General features: G+C 41.9%; 1 protein-coding gene and 1 long non-coding RNA gene across 2 annotated transcripts in view; one reads left to right on the forward strand and one right to left on the reverse strand.

Moving 5' to 3' along the window:
- Nucleotides 1-13,516, forward strand: part of Srrm4 (serine/arginine repetitive matrix 4) — a 154,620-nt gene that overhangs the window by 70,686 nt on the left and 70,418 nt on the right. The window lies entirely within an intron of this gene.
- On the reverse strand, nt 872-10,531 carry LOC134470651 (uncharacterized). Its single transcript, XR_010039673.1, has 2 exons — nt 10,432-10,531; nt 872-6,906 (listed from the first exon to the last, which is right to left on the reverse strand). It is a non-coding gene; the product is annotated as an uncharacterized LOC134470651 (long non-coding RNA).

Consider the following 13,516-nt stretch of genomic DNA (forward strand, 5'->3'; position numbering starts at 1 on the left):
AGGAGCATTAGAATAAGAGCAAACACTTCAGCTGTGTAACATTCAGTTCCTCTTTCCATGGCAGGTCCTCCATATCTTATATCACAAGTTCTGCAGCTTCCGAAAAGACATAATGACCTCTAAGACTGTCTTTCAGCTTGAGATCAGCTCACAACAGCACTTATCAACATCTTGTCACCCAACTTATAGTGCGGATGGGAGGAAGGAATATAACCCTCACTTGCCAATTAAATCCCAGTTACTGGGTAATTTGCTCTAAGAATGGAGCTTGGAATCCATAATTTCACCTCCCATTTCCTCTTTTGAGATACCTTGCTTCTTGATCTCTTACACCTCTTAATGTGTAATGTGTGTGTGCATGCACGTGCAACAGCATGTACGGCAGGTCTATGTACTTAGTGGCAGGAAAGTCCTTGAAGGTTGAAGGGATAAATACAGAAGGCAAACAATCGCCATCCTGTCAAGCCCCAGACTGGAAATTTTTCAAGATGGACACAAAAATAGCAGTGTTTCCTGCATGTTAATTAACTTCTTCCAAGGGCAGGGGAGAATGTCCTTGAGATCTGGAGGTTAGAAAAGAAAAATGTGCAGCCCTGCGTGTGCACTTGGAGGTGCGGGCAGAACTTCCTTTCAAAACCAGGGGCTTTGCTGATTCATGTCCCTCAGAGCCCGACAGAGCTTCAGCACCGAGGACAGCAGTCACTGATTAAAGGGCTCAAGCTGCAGGGCTCCGACCATGAAAGGACTACCTGGCCATAGTTCTAGCCATCCTCACCGAATGAATTCATTGGTTACATCATCTTTCCAGGGACCCTCATTTCATGAAATACGTGCATATGAAGTGTATGTAAATGGAAATTTTATAACGCAATCAATTCACAAGCACATTTATTTATTTCCAATCAATCTTCCAGAAAGTTGAAATGGGAATCCTGAAGATTTGATGCTGGTTTCTGGAAAAAAAATGCATTTGAAGACAGTATATTTTGGTGATTAAGAGAAGGATACACAGGTATTATTGGCTCTCTCAGAATTTTGGACCAGGTACTGTGGAGCTGACTTGTGCCTTTATAGGTGTTTTCTAAAATCTCTGTCTTCTATGTTCCAATTGTGTTTCCTCAGTTGTGAGAACCCAAATTGTCTCCAAATATTGCTTAGCACTCCCTAAGGCTAAAATCCCTCACTTCCATTGAGAATCTATGAAATAGATGTATTTGGAATTGAATCCTGTTTCTGCCACTTATTAATGGACTGGGCAAATGACTATGCTTTTTCATCTGCAAAATGAAGACAACACTGACACTACCTTATTGGGTTACTGTAAAAACCAAATAAGATATTTCTTGTCAAACTATTTGCCTTAGTTCCAGGTATCTTGGGATCCTTCAATAGATGCTGGTGTCATCAATAAGGTTATTGATATCATTGTTGTCACCATCACCATTTCAGCCTGTCACAGTTCCACATAACACATTTAGAAGATGCTACTTATATCTACCAAGTATTTGGCATTCTTTTGGATAATAAATGTTCAAGGATATACATGCCATAGTCTTTTTCTCTGAAGAACTAAAAGTTCCAGATTTGAGCTCATGTTTATAAGTGCATGTGACTCTCACAGTAATGTATGCATGGGGATTTATTCTGTGTGTGCCAGTAAGGATGGGCTACGGTAACAGAATTCCCCAAATGTCAGCACTTTAAAACAACAAGGATTTCTTTTCCTGCTTATGTTCTATGCTCCTCATGAGTTGACCAGATACTCTGCCCTATGTTGCCCTCCCTCAAGGGCCCCAAACGGAAGGAATTTCTACCATCTGCAGTGTCTGCTGTTACAAGAGAAGGGAGGAAGGGGAAGTGATGAATCACACACTTGCCTTTAAAGCTTCTATCCAGAAAGTACATGCATTCAATCCCATTCATCTTTTGTTAGTCGTAGCACCATGCTAAATCAAAGGGAGAGAGGTATGTGAAATCCCACTATGTGGCTGGAAGGAGGACCAGGATGTTATCAGCCCTACTAATCTCTACACAACCATTTTGCCAGTGCTACTGAAATGTGCCATGGTATTGGTATATAACATTCTGTGATGACCTGCTTAAAACTTCACGGGAAGAATGCATGCTTTACATAAGAAAGCAAGGAGCAAAACAATGCCCACATCTGGTGATCTTGTTATCTTCTAAAAATAATTAACAAGAACATTTTAATAGGAGCAGGGCGAGACCAACTCCACTAATTTACAGCTCTAATAGGAACAATCCACATCAAGACTCCATTGGCCATTTCATGTTGGCTTCCAGAGGCCCCATTATTAATTCAATTCTAAAGTGATCTCTCTCATTCCCAAGGGGTATATCCTAGTAACTACGTCCTTATAATAGTCTATTTGATTAAAATTTAACAAGCTATGTTATTGGCAAATAAACTATTTATTTCAGTGCTATTTCCAATGCCAAAAGGAATGTTTCAAAGAAAGGAATGGAATTGACACACTAAAGAGACGGTCATTAATAATTTACGATAGCCAAAACACACATATATACATATTCTTTCCGGTGATGGCATTAGAGCATAAAAAGCCAGAGAAGTCAGCCAAAGTCTTCTGGTTTCCAATTGATTAAAAGGGTGGAAACTAATAAATTGAACTCTGGCTTCCGTGTGGTATGGTGGAGAAACGTTTTTTTTAAAAATGAGATATAACTCTGCTATTAACTTGTTATGTGACCTTGGGCAACACACTTAACCTTTGTAGGCTTGCTTGTTTCTGTTTCAAATGAAACTAAGAAAACTTTGTTTATTTAAACCTTAGGGTTTTGTCAGGATAAAATGAAAGATGTAAGCATGCTTTGAAAATGCAGATTATGAGTTATACATTTGTGTATCATATGATGAGTATGTCTTTCTCTTCCTTGTTCCTCGAACCAAACACCAATTTACCTTACAGAAATTTGTGGCAAAAAGTGCTTTTTTTCTCATGTCTTTTCGGGCATTTATCCTCAGAGAAAACTCCAAAGTTTGGTTTCAGCTGATAATGAAAAGATTGATCTGAGCAAATTGCTCGATGGACCCTCAGGTCTCTTGCTTTACTGATAATGACAATAGTTAGGACTTGTTTAGCATCTATCTAATATATTCCAGGAATCAGGCCAAGCTCTTTATAGATTGTGTGTTGTTTCCCACACACCTCCATTCCCAAGATGAGGTGGATACTGTTAACATTCCCATTTTCTAAAGAAAATTGAGGTTTGCAGAATTGCATTAGTTGTTCAAGGCCATCCTGGAGAGCAAGCAATCAGCACACTATCTCAGATCTGTCTGGCTCCAAATCCTCCACACTCAGCCACCTTTCTTTTGGTCCTTTTTTAGTTATCTGAGGATGTGATATTCTGAGCTGTCATCTGCCTGCCCCATCAATAGTGTGGGCAGCTCTGAGAAAATCAGAACACCTTTCTGAAACATGGAAACATCAATTAATTTGGATTCTAGAGGGCATGAGTGTCATATTCATTTAACTGAGGGTTTTTTCCTAATTTAAGGTACTTGAATTTCCTGTGCCTAAGACAGTTTATCCTAATACTCATGACAGTTTCTAAATCATACAATAGGGGTTTTAAAAAATCAATAGAGAATATGCTGGTTGGATGGTTGGATAGATGGATGGATGGAGGGATGGATGGATGGATGGAAAATTGTAAATAAATGAATTAATGAAGAGATTTCCCACTTAATGCATAGATAAGTAGACAAACTGATTTAACAACTGTGAATAGTCTCCAATTTTTGTCTGTTTTGAAATCTTGCTTGACAAAGAGTAACCTTTCATATGCCCTACCAAATCTGGGTCACCAATATAAAGTATTTTCCACTGTAGTGGCCTCAGGCTTATTCATTAAGATATCATTTTTAGTCTAAATTCTAATGTGTTATTGCCCAAGTGCTAGATGAAGTTTTTCTTGATAATAATAGCAATGGTTGTTGTTTACTGGGTCTCTTTGATGTGGCTTTTTATTTGATTTACTGTGAATGCATAACAAGCTTGTAATGTTGATATTACTGGTCCCATTTTACAGATGGAAAAAAAAATCCTGACTGTTAGAGAGGTAATCTAATTCTAACCAGATAAATAGGATCAGCAAATAGATTCAGGTGTAAGTGAAGGTGGCTACAAATTGTGTACTTTTTACCTTCCTCTAACTGGAACTGAAAACATGTTCTCCACGTCTGGAAAATAGCCTCACCTGGAGGTTTGTTAGAAATACAAGTTTTGGGGGCTGGGGATTTAGTCAGGGGCATAAGCACCTGCCTTGCAAGCAGGTGGTTATGAGTTCGATCCCTGGTACTGATAAAAAAAAGAAAGAAAGAAAGAAAGAAAGAAAGAAAGAAAGAAAGAAAGAAAGAAAGAAAGAAATATAAGTTCCTGAATCTCAGACAGACCTACCAAGAATCTCCAGGAGTGGGATTTGGCAATCTGGGCTAGAACAAGCCCCATAGGTGTCTTTTGTTTTGTTTAGTTTTGGTTATTTTTATTTTTATTTATTTATTTATTTTTGTACCAGGGATCAAACTCATAACCTTGCACTTGCCAGGCAGGCACTTACACTGCTGAGCTAAACCCCCAGCCTCTCCAGGCATTTTTGAGGGATACTCCAGTTTGAGAACTACTGCACTAGTTCAGAAAGTTTGGTTCTTTCGGCCTACAAGGATGCATTTATACTAAATCATCCACGCTGTTGCCTTGTGTTGACTGGAGACAGGGAAGATACTTGTGCCAGGAACAAATTTCATAGCCCTTTCCTTCTCTTCAATATAACCATCAACCCTTGTCAAAATCCCTGGAAGGGCCTCCTATCTGCCTCCCTACAACTCGTTCTGCCTATTTCCAGAAGGGGTCTTTGATTTAAGTGGTCCTGGACATGTCACTCTCCTGCTTTTTCACCATGAGTGGTTTCCTACATCTCTCAGAATGGAGTGTAGATACCCACCTATGGCCTCCAGGCTGCAAAGCCAGCTCCTGCCCGCTCTTCCAGGCTCATCTCACAGTTTTCTCACTCACTGTTTTCTGCTCCAGCCATCCCTTTTATACCTTCACTCAATACTACCTGGTTTCCTTTATGGTTCTTCTGTATAAGTACATATATTTTGTATCTTTCGCTAGACAGTAACTTTCATGGGGTCAGCACTGTGTCTGTTTTTCTCAACAGCCTTATATCAAGCATACCTGACACATAGAGTGCTAAATAAACATTCATACATATAAGATCTTGGGTCTCAGCATCTCCTAGCATATGAGGAGTGATCAAAACTTATGGTGAATGTTTACATTTTAACTATTTATTATTTAACTACTATTTCAGTCATTAATCCCCCTCTATTTCCACTTCTTTCAAACTTATCTAATCCCTCTTGCTATTTTCTGAAGCAGTTCTAGAAGTCCCCTTTCGTGAGTGTCTCTATGAGGTGTGATCAAAAATGCAAGCTGCCCAGTGCCATGCAGGGGGAAGGCAGGCTCAAAAATGATATGTCCTCGCCCACCTTCTTAACCAGACCTAGAGCCCTCAGCCTTCTGCCTCTCTCTCAAAGTCAAAATGACCATGAAACATAAACATTTTAAGGTAATTCAGGACACTGAGGTGGTCACGACAGCACAACTAGAAACATTCATGAAAGGAGACTTCCAGGACTGCTTCAGAAAGTGACAGGAATGACGTGGTAAGTGCACTTTAAGTGTGTGAGAGTGCATTATTTTGAGGGAGATTAACGACAATGTGTCTTTTACTGTAATAATTTTAAAAATTTAAACATTCACTGTAATTTTTTTAATCACAACTTTTCTATCTTCCTGGAACCACTCTAGCATGATTTGTTACCCTTCTGTGGGACTATTAGATCAGATCTTGGGCTTTAGGAGCTACAAGTTCTGAATCTGAATCTTAGCTTCTCTGTCCACACAGAATGTGATCTTGGCTTTGTGATTCATTTCTCTGAGCCTCAGTTACCACACCTGTGCAGTGGGGGTGGCCAAGCACTTGGATAGATAAGTGAAATGCTGTGTGTCTCACCCTTGCTGTGATGCCTACCATACTGGGTCTGCCAGTTCCTTCTTCTCCCTGGCTGTATTGCTAGTTCTTCAAGCTTCTGGTGGCATACACCTTACCTAACAGATGTTCACAGACTACAAATCCACTGCAGATATCCACATGGGGACAGAGCCCAGGATAGTCGCCGAATAGCCTAGTGGTTATATACCAAGCTCCAGAGGCAGCCTGGGAAATTCATAGTTCCTCCACCTCCCAGTTATGTGAGTTGGTCGTGTTTTTGGCTTTCACCATGCTTTAGTTGTCCTCCCTGTAACTCAGCAACGGTGACAAAGGGCCTGTGCTGTAACAGGCAAGAATCAAATGCTTGTGGTGCACACAGACAGTGTCCAGCTTGAGCCAGCGTGTAGCAAGTGTGGAACCCTGTTAGTTCTCATTATTGTCATCGTCATCATCATCGCTCCTGTGACACAGCCTGGGAGCCAGAGGATACAGAAGGACTCAAAAGCAGGCTTTGTGCAGACTTTTGCCACATCAGATTCTCCCTTTCCCTTCTCCCTGTTGTTGTTTCTGTCTCCTTTCTGTACTGGCATTTCCAAAAGCGTGGAAGAGGATGAGCGGCTGCAGGGGCCTCATGTGCACTCCACTTTCTTTCCTTTGTGTGTGTATGTACAAAATCACCTTGAAGAGCTTTGGCTGTTTCCATGGAGTTGGGAGTTTCAGATATTTATCTCCCATCTGGTGGACCCCTGGGCTCTGTAATCCACATTCGGTATTCCACGGAGCTTCTATCACAGTGGCTCAGAAGTGCCTCTTTCCAAACACCCGCTGTGGAAGTGTCCAGAGCAGCCAATGGATTTCCAAAACCTGGAGATAAAATGGCACTTGTTCCTGTTAATTGATCCTGAAAGAAATGGAAAGCTTAGACACAGAGATGAAGGAATGGTAAGGAGAAACAAGAAGGTCTGCAGTCTGGGAAGAATTTCTAAGGGAGTTACGGGGAATGGGCAGACAGGAACTGATGATTTGGGGATTTCCTGGTTCTTATTTTAAACTCTTTCCTAAAGGATATATTCTACTGCATCTTTTTTCTCTCTGTGACACTGAGGCGCAGGGAATCTGAGGGTCTGTAGTGAGACCGAAGGAAGTAATTCAAAGTAGCTGAGGGAGAAAATCAGGAAAAGAACTGTTTGACTTAGAAAGATAACCTTGAGGGAAGTTTAAGGCAAGGCAAAAATAGAAGCAGGAGAGCCCCAAATAGCAAAGTCAACATTGAAGGGAATGTAGAGCAGAACAGGGGTGCAAAGTGAGCCATTTAGCCTGTTGTCTCCAGACCCCAGCCCTGACGGGGCACTGCCTATAGAGCTTTCCATAAATATAGATGCTGGAGTCCACCCCTCTACCACCATGTCCCATTGGATTAGATTCCCAAGGTGGGACAGGAAAGCTACACCTATGGGACAGCCCCCATGATTCTAAAGCAGCTTTAGAATACACTAGTGGGCATACGCTAGGATGCTATGGATTTAGATGGTTGAAACACAATCCCAGCAGCTGGAAACCACAACATCAGCCTCAGGACGCTTTCTAAACCTCTCTAGGTTTAGATAAGTTTTGAAACCTAGGAACAAAAAGCCCCATGGGAGAAAGGAGTAAGTGGGTGCCTGGGGGCATCTCCTTTGTGAGGAAGAAGAGAACATGGGTGCTAATGTGTGTAGCAACCCCTGGAGCTCTCCCCTAGCCAATGAGATGTAAATCTACCCTTGGAAGCAACAGAAAAGGATAGATTGCATTTTCCCAGACCAGTTGCATGGAGGCCCATTTAATTTTTGACATTTCCTAGAATTTGATGGTGATACCAGGTAATTCACTATCACTGAAGTCAGGTGTGGCTAGGTCTGTGCATCTCCAATATTTGCTTTAACTGAAGAAGCAGCCTTTAACCCAGAGTATTATAAACTTACATTTTTACCAGGATCATGGAGGTGCCATAAGTAGATGACGGGAGCCAAATGGGAACCAAGGTGAGGTAGGGGGATCCTGTTCTCTAGAACTAGCTGATAGTATAGCTCTATTGAGAGAGGAAAGCAAACCCTGTGTCTCCAGTTTTGATCTTCCTTAAAATTCACAAAAGAAGTGCCTGATGTTAAAATGTTGGCAATGAAGTTAAGTAGAGTAAAGTATTCTGCAGAACAAGAAAAATGTGTCCTCAGGCACTTTCTTTCCAGGAGCTTCTGCACACAGAGGAGGGGAAAAAATTCTGGCCGCTTTCTAAATGAATAGGCTTTCCAAGCAACCTGTCCACTCAATGTCTGTTTATCGGGCTAAGTGCTACTCTAAGCAGGAGGGATTTAGGTATGGCATCAGGGCTTCAGATTTCAGCACTGAGGAGTCTCACTGTCAAACTGTAATTTCCACACTGTGTTCCACGGAGGCATTGCGGGGCTTGTCTGGGTGGCTAGGGATCCAAAATTACCACTACTGCTTGAAGCAGAGGAGCTCCATTTTTAATCTGTTCGGAAGAGGGGGTAGTAGGTGCCCTTCAATTCTCCAAGTAGTACAGCTAAAGCCCCAGAATATGATGGTATATGGCCTGGGTCACATACAAGTATTGGTCACCCAGCCAGCCTGAGGAATCCCTTCTCTTGGCTTCATAACAGCTACAATGGATGAGGAATAGTTACTTTCATTCCTGTTCAGGCCATGTATTCTTATGGTCCAAAGCCTCTGGGGTCTGGCTTATGCCATGTCTTTGCCGTGCCTGGAAACAGAACCAGATGACAAGGGATTCAATGGGGAGTCTTGGAACTGGCCGTCCTGACTTCAGAGATGCCAAAGCTGCCTTCTTTCCATTTCATCTGCTCCTGAGGGGGTTCAGAGACGAAACAGAGTGGGAGGGGAGACTGGAATGAGCTGTGAGCTGATGATGCAGAATGCTTGGTGCTTTGATATCACCTATCCAGAGGGGCTCAGGTGTTTGCTGCTCCTCAGGACTGGGGTCCTTCATGATGAATGATAGCATACTTGACGTGATATCATACTTACTATTTCTCCTCACACAAGCCTGGTAGATCCTTTAGCTCTAATTCTGGGATATATTTTAATCATATGGTTCTAAAGCCTCAAGGCCCAGCATGGCAAATATTGGTTGAGAGATGAGTAATTAAATATGAACGAACCTCACGGTAAGAAGAATGACAAAGGGGAGAAAGGGTAGAGCGGTACTTGGGAGCACAGACACATACCTGGATTGGAATCCTGGCTCTGGCTTTTTCTAGCTGTCTTAATCTTGGGCACATGACTTTCCCATTCTGAGTCTCAATAATACCATTAGGAAAAGGAAATGTATTAATGCTTGTCAAGACTCAGCACAAACTAAACATATAACATTGGATGCTAACACTATTTCTGTTTATCTTTCAATATTTGTCCCAAGTATTTATAGGAAAGATTTATATACACTCAAAACATGTATATTTAAGTGCCCATTAAGTTTTCCCAAATATGTGGCCTCTGGTACCCACATCCTACCCAAACGTAATGCATTTTCATCATCTCCAGAATTTTCCTCAGCTCTTTCCTCAGCCTGTTCCTCTCTCTCAGAGATAGCGACTATCCTGAGAATTTCTTTCCGTGATAGTTTTCACTTGCTTATTCTACAATGTCACTGAATCTGAATCGTGTCTTTTATGTCTGACCTATTTTGCATAGCGTGGTGTCTGTGATGCTCTTCCAGACTGCCACAGTTATAACTTTTCAATAAAGAGCTTGCATGCATCATCCCGATTGGACTTGGAAGTCCTCGAGGCTGGGCTCTGGGTGTTTAGAGCCTTGTTTCTTGGTACCTTGTCAGTAACTGGCACATGGTAGATGTTCATGGACTATTTGATGAGTAGATGGCTGAGTCCTTGGTGAGAAATCAGAGGGTGAGTGTGGCTGAGGCATGCTCTCAGTGAGTGAGGTGAGGACTCACATCTCATCCTGTACAGATCCAGCTCTTCTAGTTAGCAAAGGGAACAGGGTCTGAGAGCTCAGGGTTGGACTCAGCAGCATATGAGCCCTGTCTTTGTCATATACCAACTGAGAAGTTTTCAATCTCTCCAAACTTCAGTTTCTCCATTTGTAGTGTGGGTACGAACAGAACCTTCTCCATAGGGTTCTTAGAAAGACAAAGAAAGACAGCAGCCTTGCAGATGCCATAGTAAGAATTTGGGGACTACAAATCTTGATTCTTTCTGCCCATCCCTTAAAGAAAGTGGAACACTGCACACACACACACACACACACCATTTACTCCAAGCTCAAGCATCAAACTAGATTTATAATGGGGGGAATGGTAGCTATCACAGAACCTGAAAGGTAGCTGACCTAAAAATAGACTCCTCCTCTCACCTTTCTCTACCAGCTCGCAAGCAGGCTTCTGCACAGGCATCATTGGTCCAGGTCTCCCGCTGGAGAGAAGCATGAGCACCAGGGAGGGAGAGAAGATGTGTTTTTCCCCAAGCTGTTAGGAAAGGGAGGGTGAAGCTGTTCTCTCCGATTTGATTGATGTTGCGCTTTGGGATCTGAATTCTCTGATGTAATTACACTGTGTGCTCCGTGCGATAAGGAGATTAATCAGTCCATTACGTGGGGGGCTGTTTTACCCACAGATGAAAGTAATTGAACAGAGACATCGGACACTGCTAAGACCTTGCCAGCCAGCCAGCCTGTTCCAGTTATAGGCAGGTGAGTGGCCTCTGGACAGCGAGGCCATCTTCTCCAAATAGGAACAACCACTGTTACTGTCACATATGAGTCTGTCTCAGGCTCCTTTAGGTTCAAGGCTTTTATATGTATTGATCATCATAATTGTCCTGTGACCACGGTTCTTTTTCCCATTGTACAGAAAGGATGATTGAGGTACAGCCACTTTAAGAAGCTTGCCTTAAAGCCGAAGAGCCTGTCAAAGCCTAAATCTGAATCTGGATTAGGTGGATTTAAAAATGGCACTAATTATCTTCATCTGTGATGACACAGGGCTAACAGCTAACAGCCAACTTGTCCTTCACCTCGCAAAATCTGAACAAACAGGCAAGGCAAGAGGCAGGTGCGTCATCTCAGCTGGACACACAAAGAGAAAAATACGATGCTCCCAGGGAATAATTGCGCCTAGGAGCTAGTTTGCAAAATGAATTGCTTGCCTTTGAAAAATGAGGAAGTTTAGTGATGTACGAGAGAGAACTGGTTGACAGAATTGGATTTGAATCTGGCATCACCACTTTATTGCTGGGTGACCTTGAACAAGTTAACCTCTCTGAGCTTCCACTTTCTTATCTGAAACCATATTCATAATATCTGCCTGATAGGGTTGTCAGTGGCTGAAAGGAAGCAATATATGTAAATTGTTTCAACAAGGACCTGGCACAGAGTCTGGGCTCATTATTAATGATGCCACTGCCGATGATGATAGTGACAGTGGCAAAAGTGTGACAGTTTAAGGTGTGGTGAAAAATATCTTGCTTAGAGTAGAGACTGCTTCTTATCTTCCTTGGGCTGACTGCTTGCCATGGGACTTAGTAAAGGGAGAAGAAAAGAAATCACATTTCCTGGGTGCATCATTTCATCTAATGCTTGCCATAAATACCTGCGAGAAATAGATGCTATCTTCACCTCCAGTGCAGATATGGGGCAATTGAGATTCCAAGAAGTTAAAAAGAACAGAAACTCTATCTCTGAAAGCCACTGGTATTAGTGTAAAAGATTATTGCAATCCAATTCCATAAACATTTATTAAGTACCTATTAATCCATATGTTAAGGCTGTAAATGCAAAGATGAATTTATGACTTACACCCAGTGGGTTCCCAGTCAAGCGGCCTAGAAAATCATACACATGTTTAGGATATGATTATAAACATGTAAATTATTTAAATAGCCTAAAGCAGTAGTTATCACCTTTGGCTCTATATTAGAATAAATTACTTGGAAGGAGGATGTGCTTTTTAAATGTACCAGTGCCTGAGCTCCTGCCTAGAGACTGTGTTTTATTGATCTGAAATGAGCCTAGACAATGACACTTAAAAAACTCCCTTAGTGATTTGTATATGAAATCGGTGGTTTAGAGTCTTAGTTGGTAATTTAAAAGCCCTAAGTGACCCTACAAATAAGCCACCTAATTCACTCCCCAAAATGTATATAATACAAACCACAAGGCCAAGTATGGTTTTGCCCTCCTGATACATTAAATCCAAGAGGACTGAGAATAATGAACCCATGTAAGATGGAAGAGAGGGGTTTCCTTAAGACCAAGAAATGTGAGAGAAACTCAGAGAAAGTGGGACTGAGGACTCTGGAGAGGGATCTTTGAGTGATTCCTGATAGATGAATGAGCAGACCAGTGTCCCTTTTGTAAGTACCAGTGGGTTGCATGAAGGTTAGAACACACAGTGGTCACCAACCCTAAATTACACTTGCAACACATGTCAAACAGATCAACACTGCAAATGAGGTTAGTCATTTTGGATCTTCTCTCATTCACTCACAAAACATCAAACAAATATTTACTGAACACTATATGACAGGCATTGTTTGTTCTTATTTTGGAAAAAAATGAACAGAATAAAAGAAGAGATCAAACTTTTTGATCTTTTTTTTTTTTTTTTTTTTTTTTGGCCGGTACCGGGGATCGAACTCACGACCGCCTGCTTGCAAGGCAGGTGCTTATGCCGCTGAGCTAAATCCCCAGCCCCAACTTTTCTGATCTTAATAACTATGCATTGCATCAGAATCTGATCTGGGCTACCTGATAGTGATAGCGGAGAAGTGTGGTGACAGAGACATGGTGACAAAGATGGTGATGATGATGTAATGTATGGTGGTGATGATGGTGGCCGTGGTGATGATGGTGGTGATGATCACCGTCGTTGATATTATGGTGGTGATGATGATGGTAGTGATGAAGATGACAGAGACCCAAACGTAACTCCCATCTACTGAAGGCTGACCATGTACCAACCACCATTCCATTTTCTAGACAAAACACTGGGTTTGAAAGTTTAGCTGCTTGTCTAAGGTCATCAGCTACTTAAGTGGCAGATATCAGGATTCCAAAAGAGGCAGCCTGGGCATATTGGGAAGGACTCTGCCCTCAGAGCAGGATGCCTGTATGTTTTCCCACCACTTTTGTTCTTTGTCACATCAGCTAAATTACTCCTTTGCCTCTTCCTGCCTCCATTTCCTCATCTGTGAAATTAAGTCTCTTAACTTCTAAGGTTTAAAAATTACCTCAAAGGCATAAAGTACCAAATTACAATGAAGGATGTTGAGGGGAACGAAGTGGGGGCTGGTTACCCTAGATGAAGGTTTTATTTTGGGAAGTTGTCAAGGCCTGGTATTCAACCACCCCAAGGAAGTGGAAACATACAGCTGGTGCTTTGCTGATTCAGAGAAATGGCTGGCAGGGAGAGGCGATGCAAGCACACTGAGAATCTGTGTAA

This window comes from Cavia porcellus, unplaced genomic scaffold, assembly GCF_034190915.1.
Source record: "Cavia porcellus strain 051 isolate PalLab524CR breed Dunkin Hartley unplaced genomic scaffold, mCavPor4.1 scaffold_16, whole genome shotgun sequence".
NCBI classification, from domain to species: domain Eukaryota; kingdom Metazoa; phylum Chordata; class Mammalia; order Rodentia; family Caviidae; genus Cavia; species Cavia porcellus.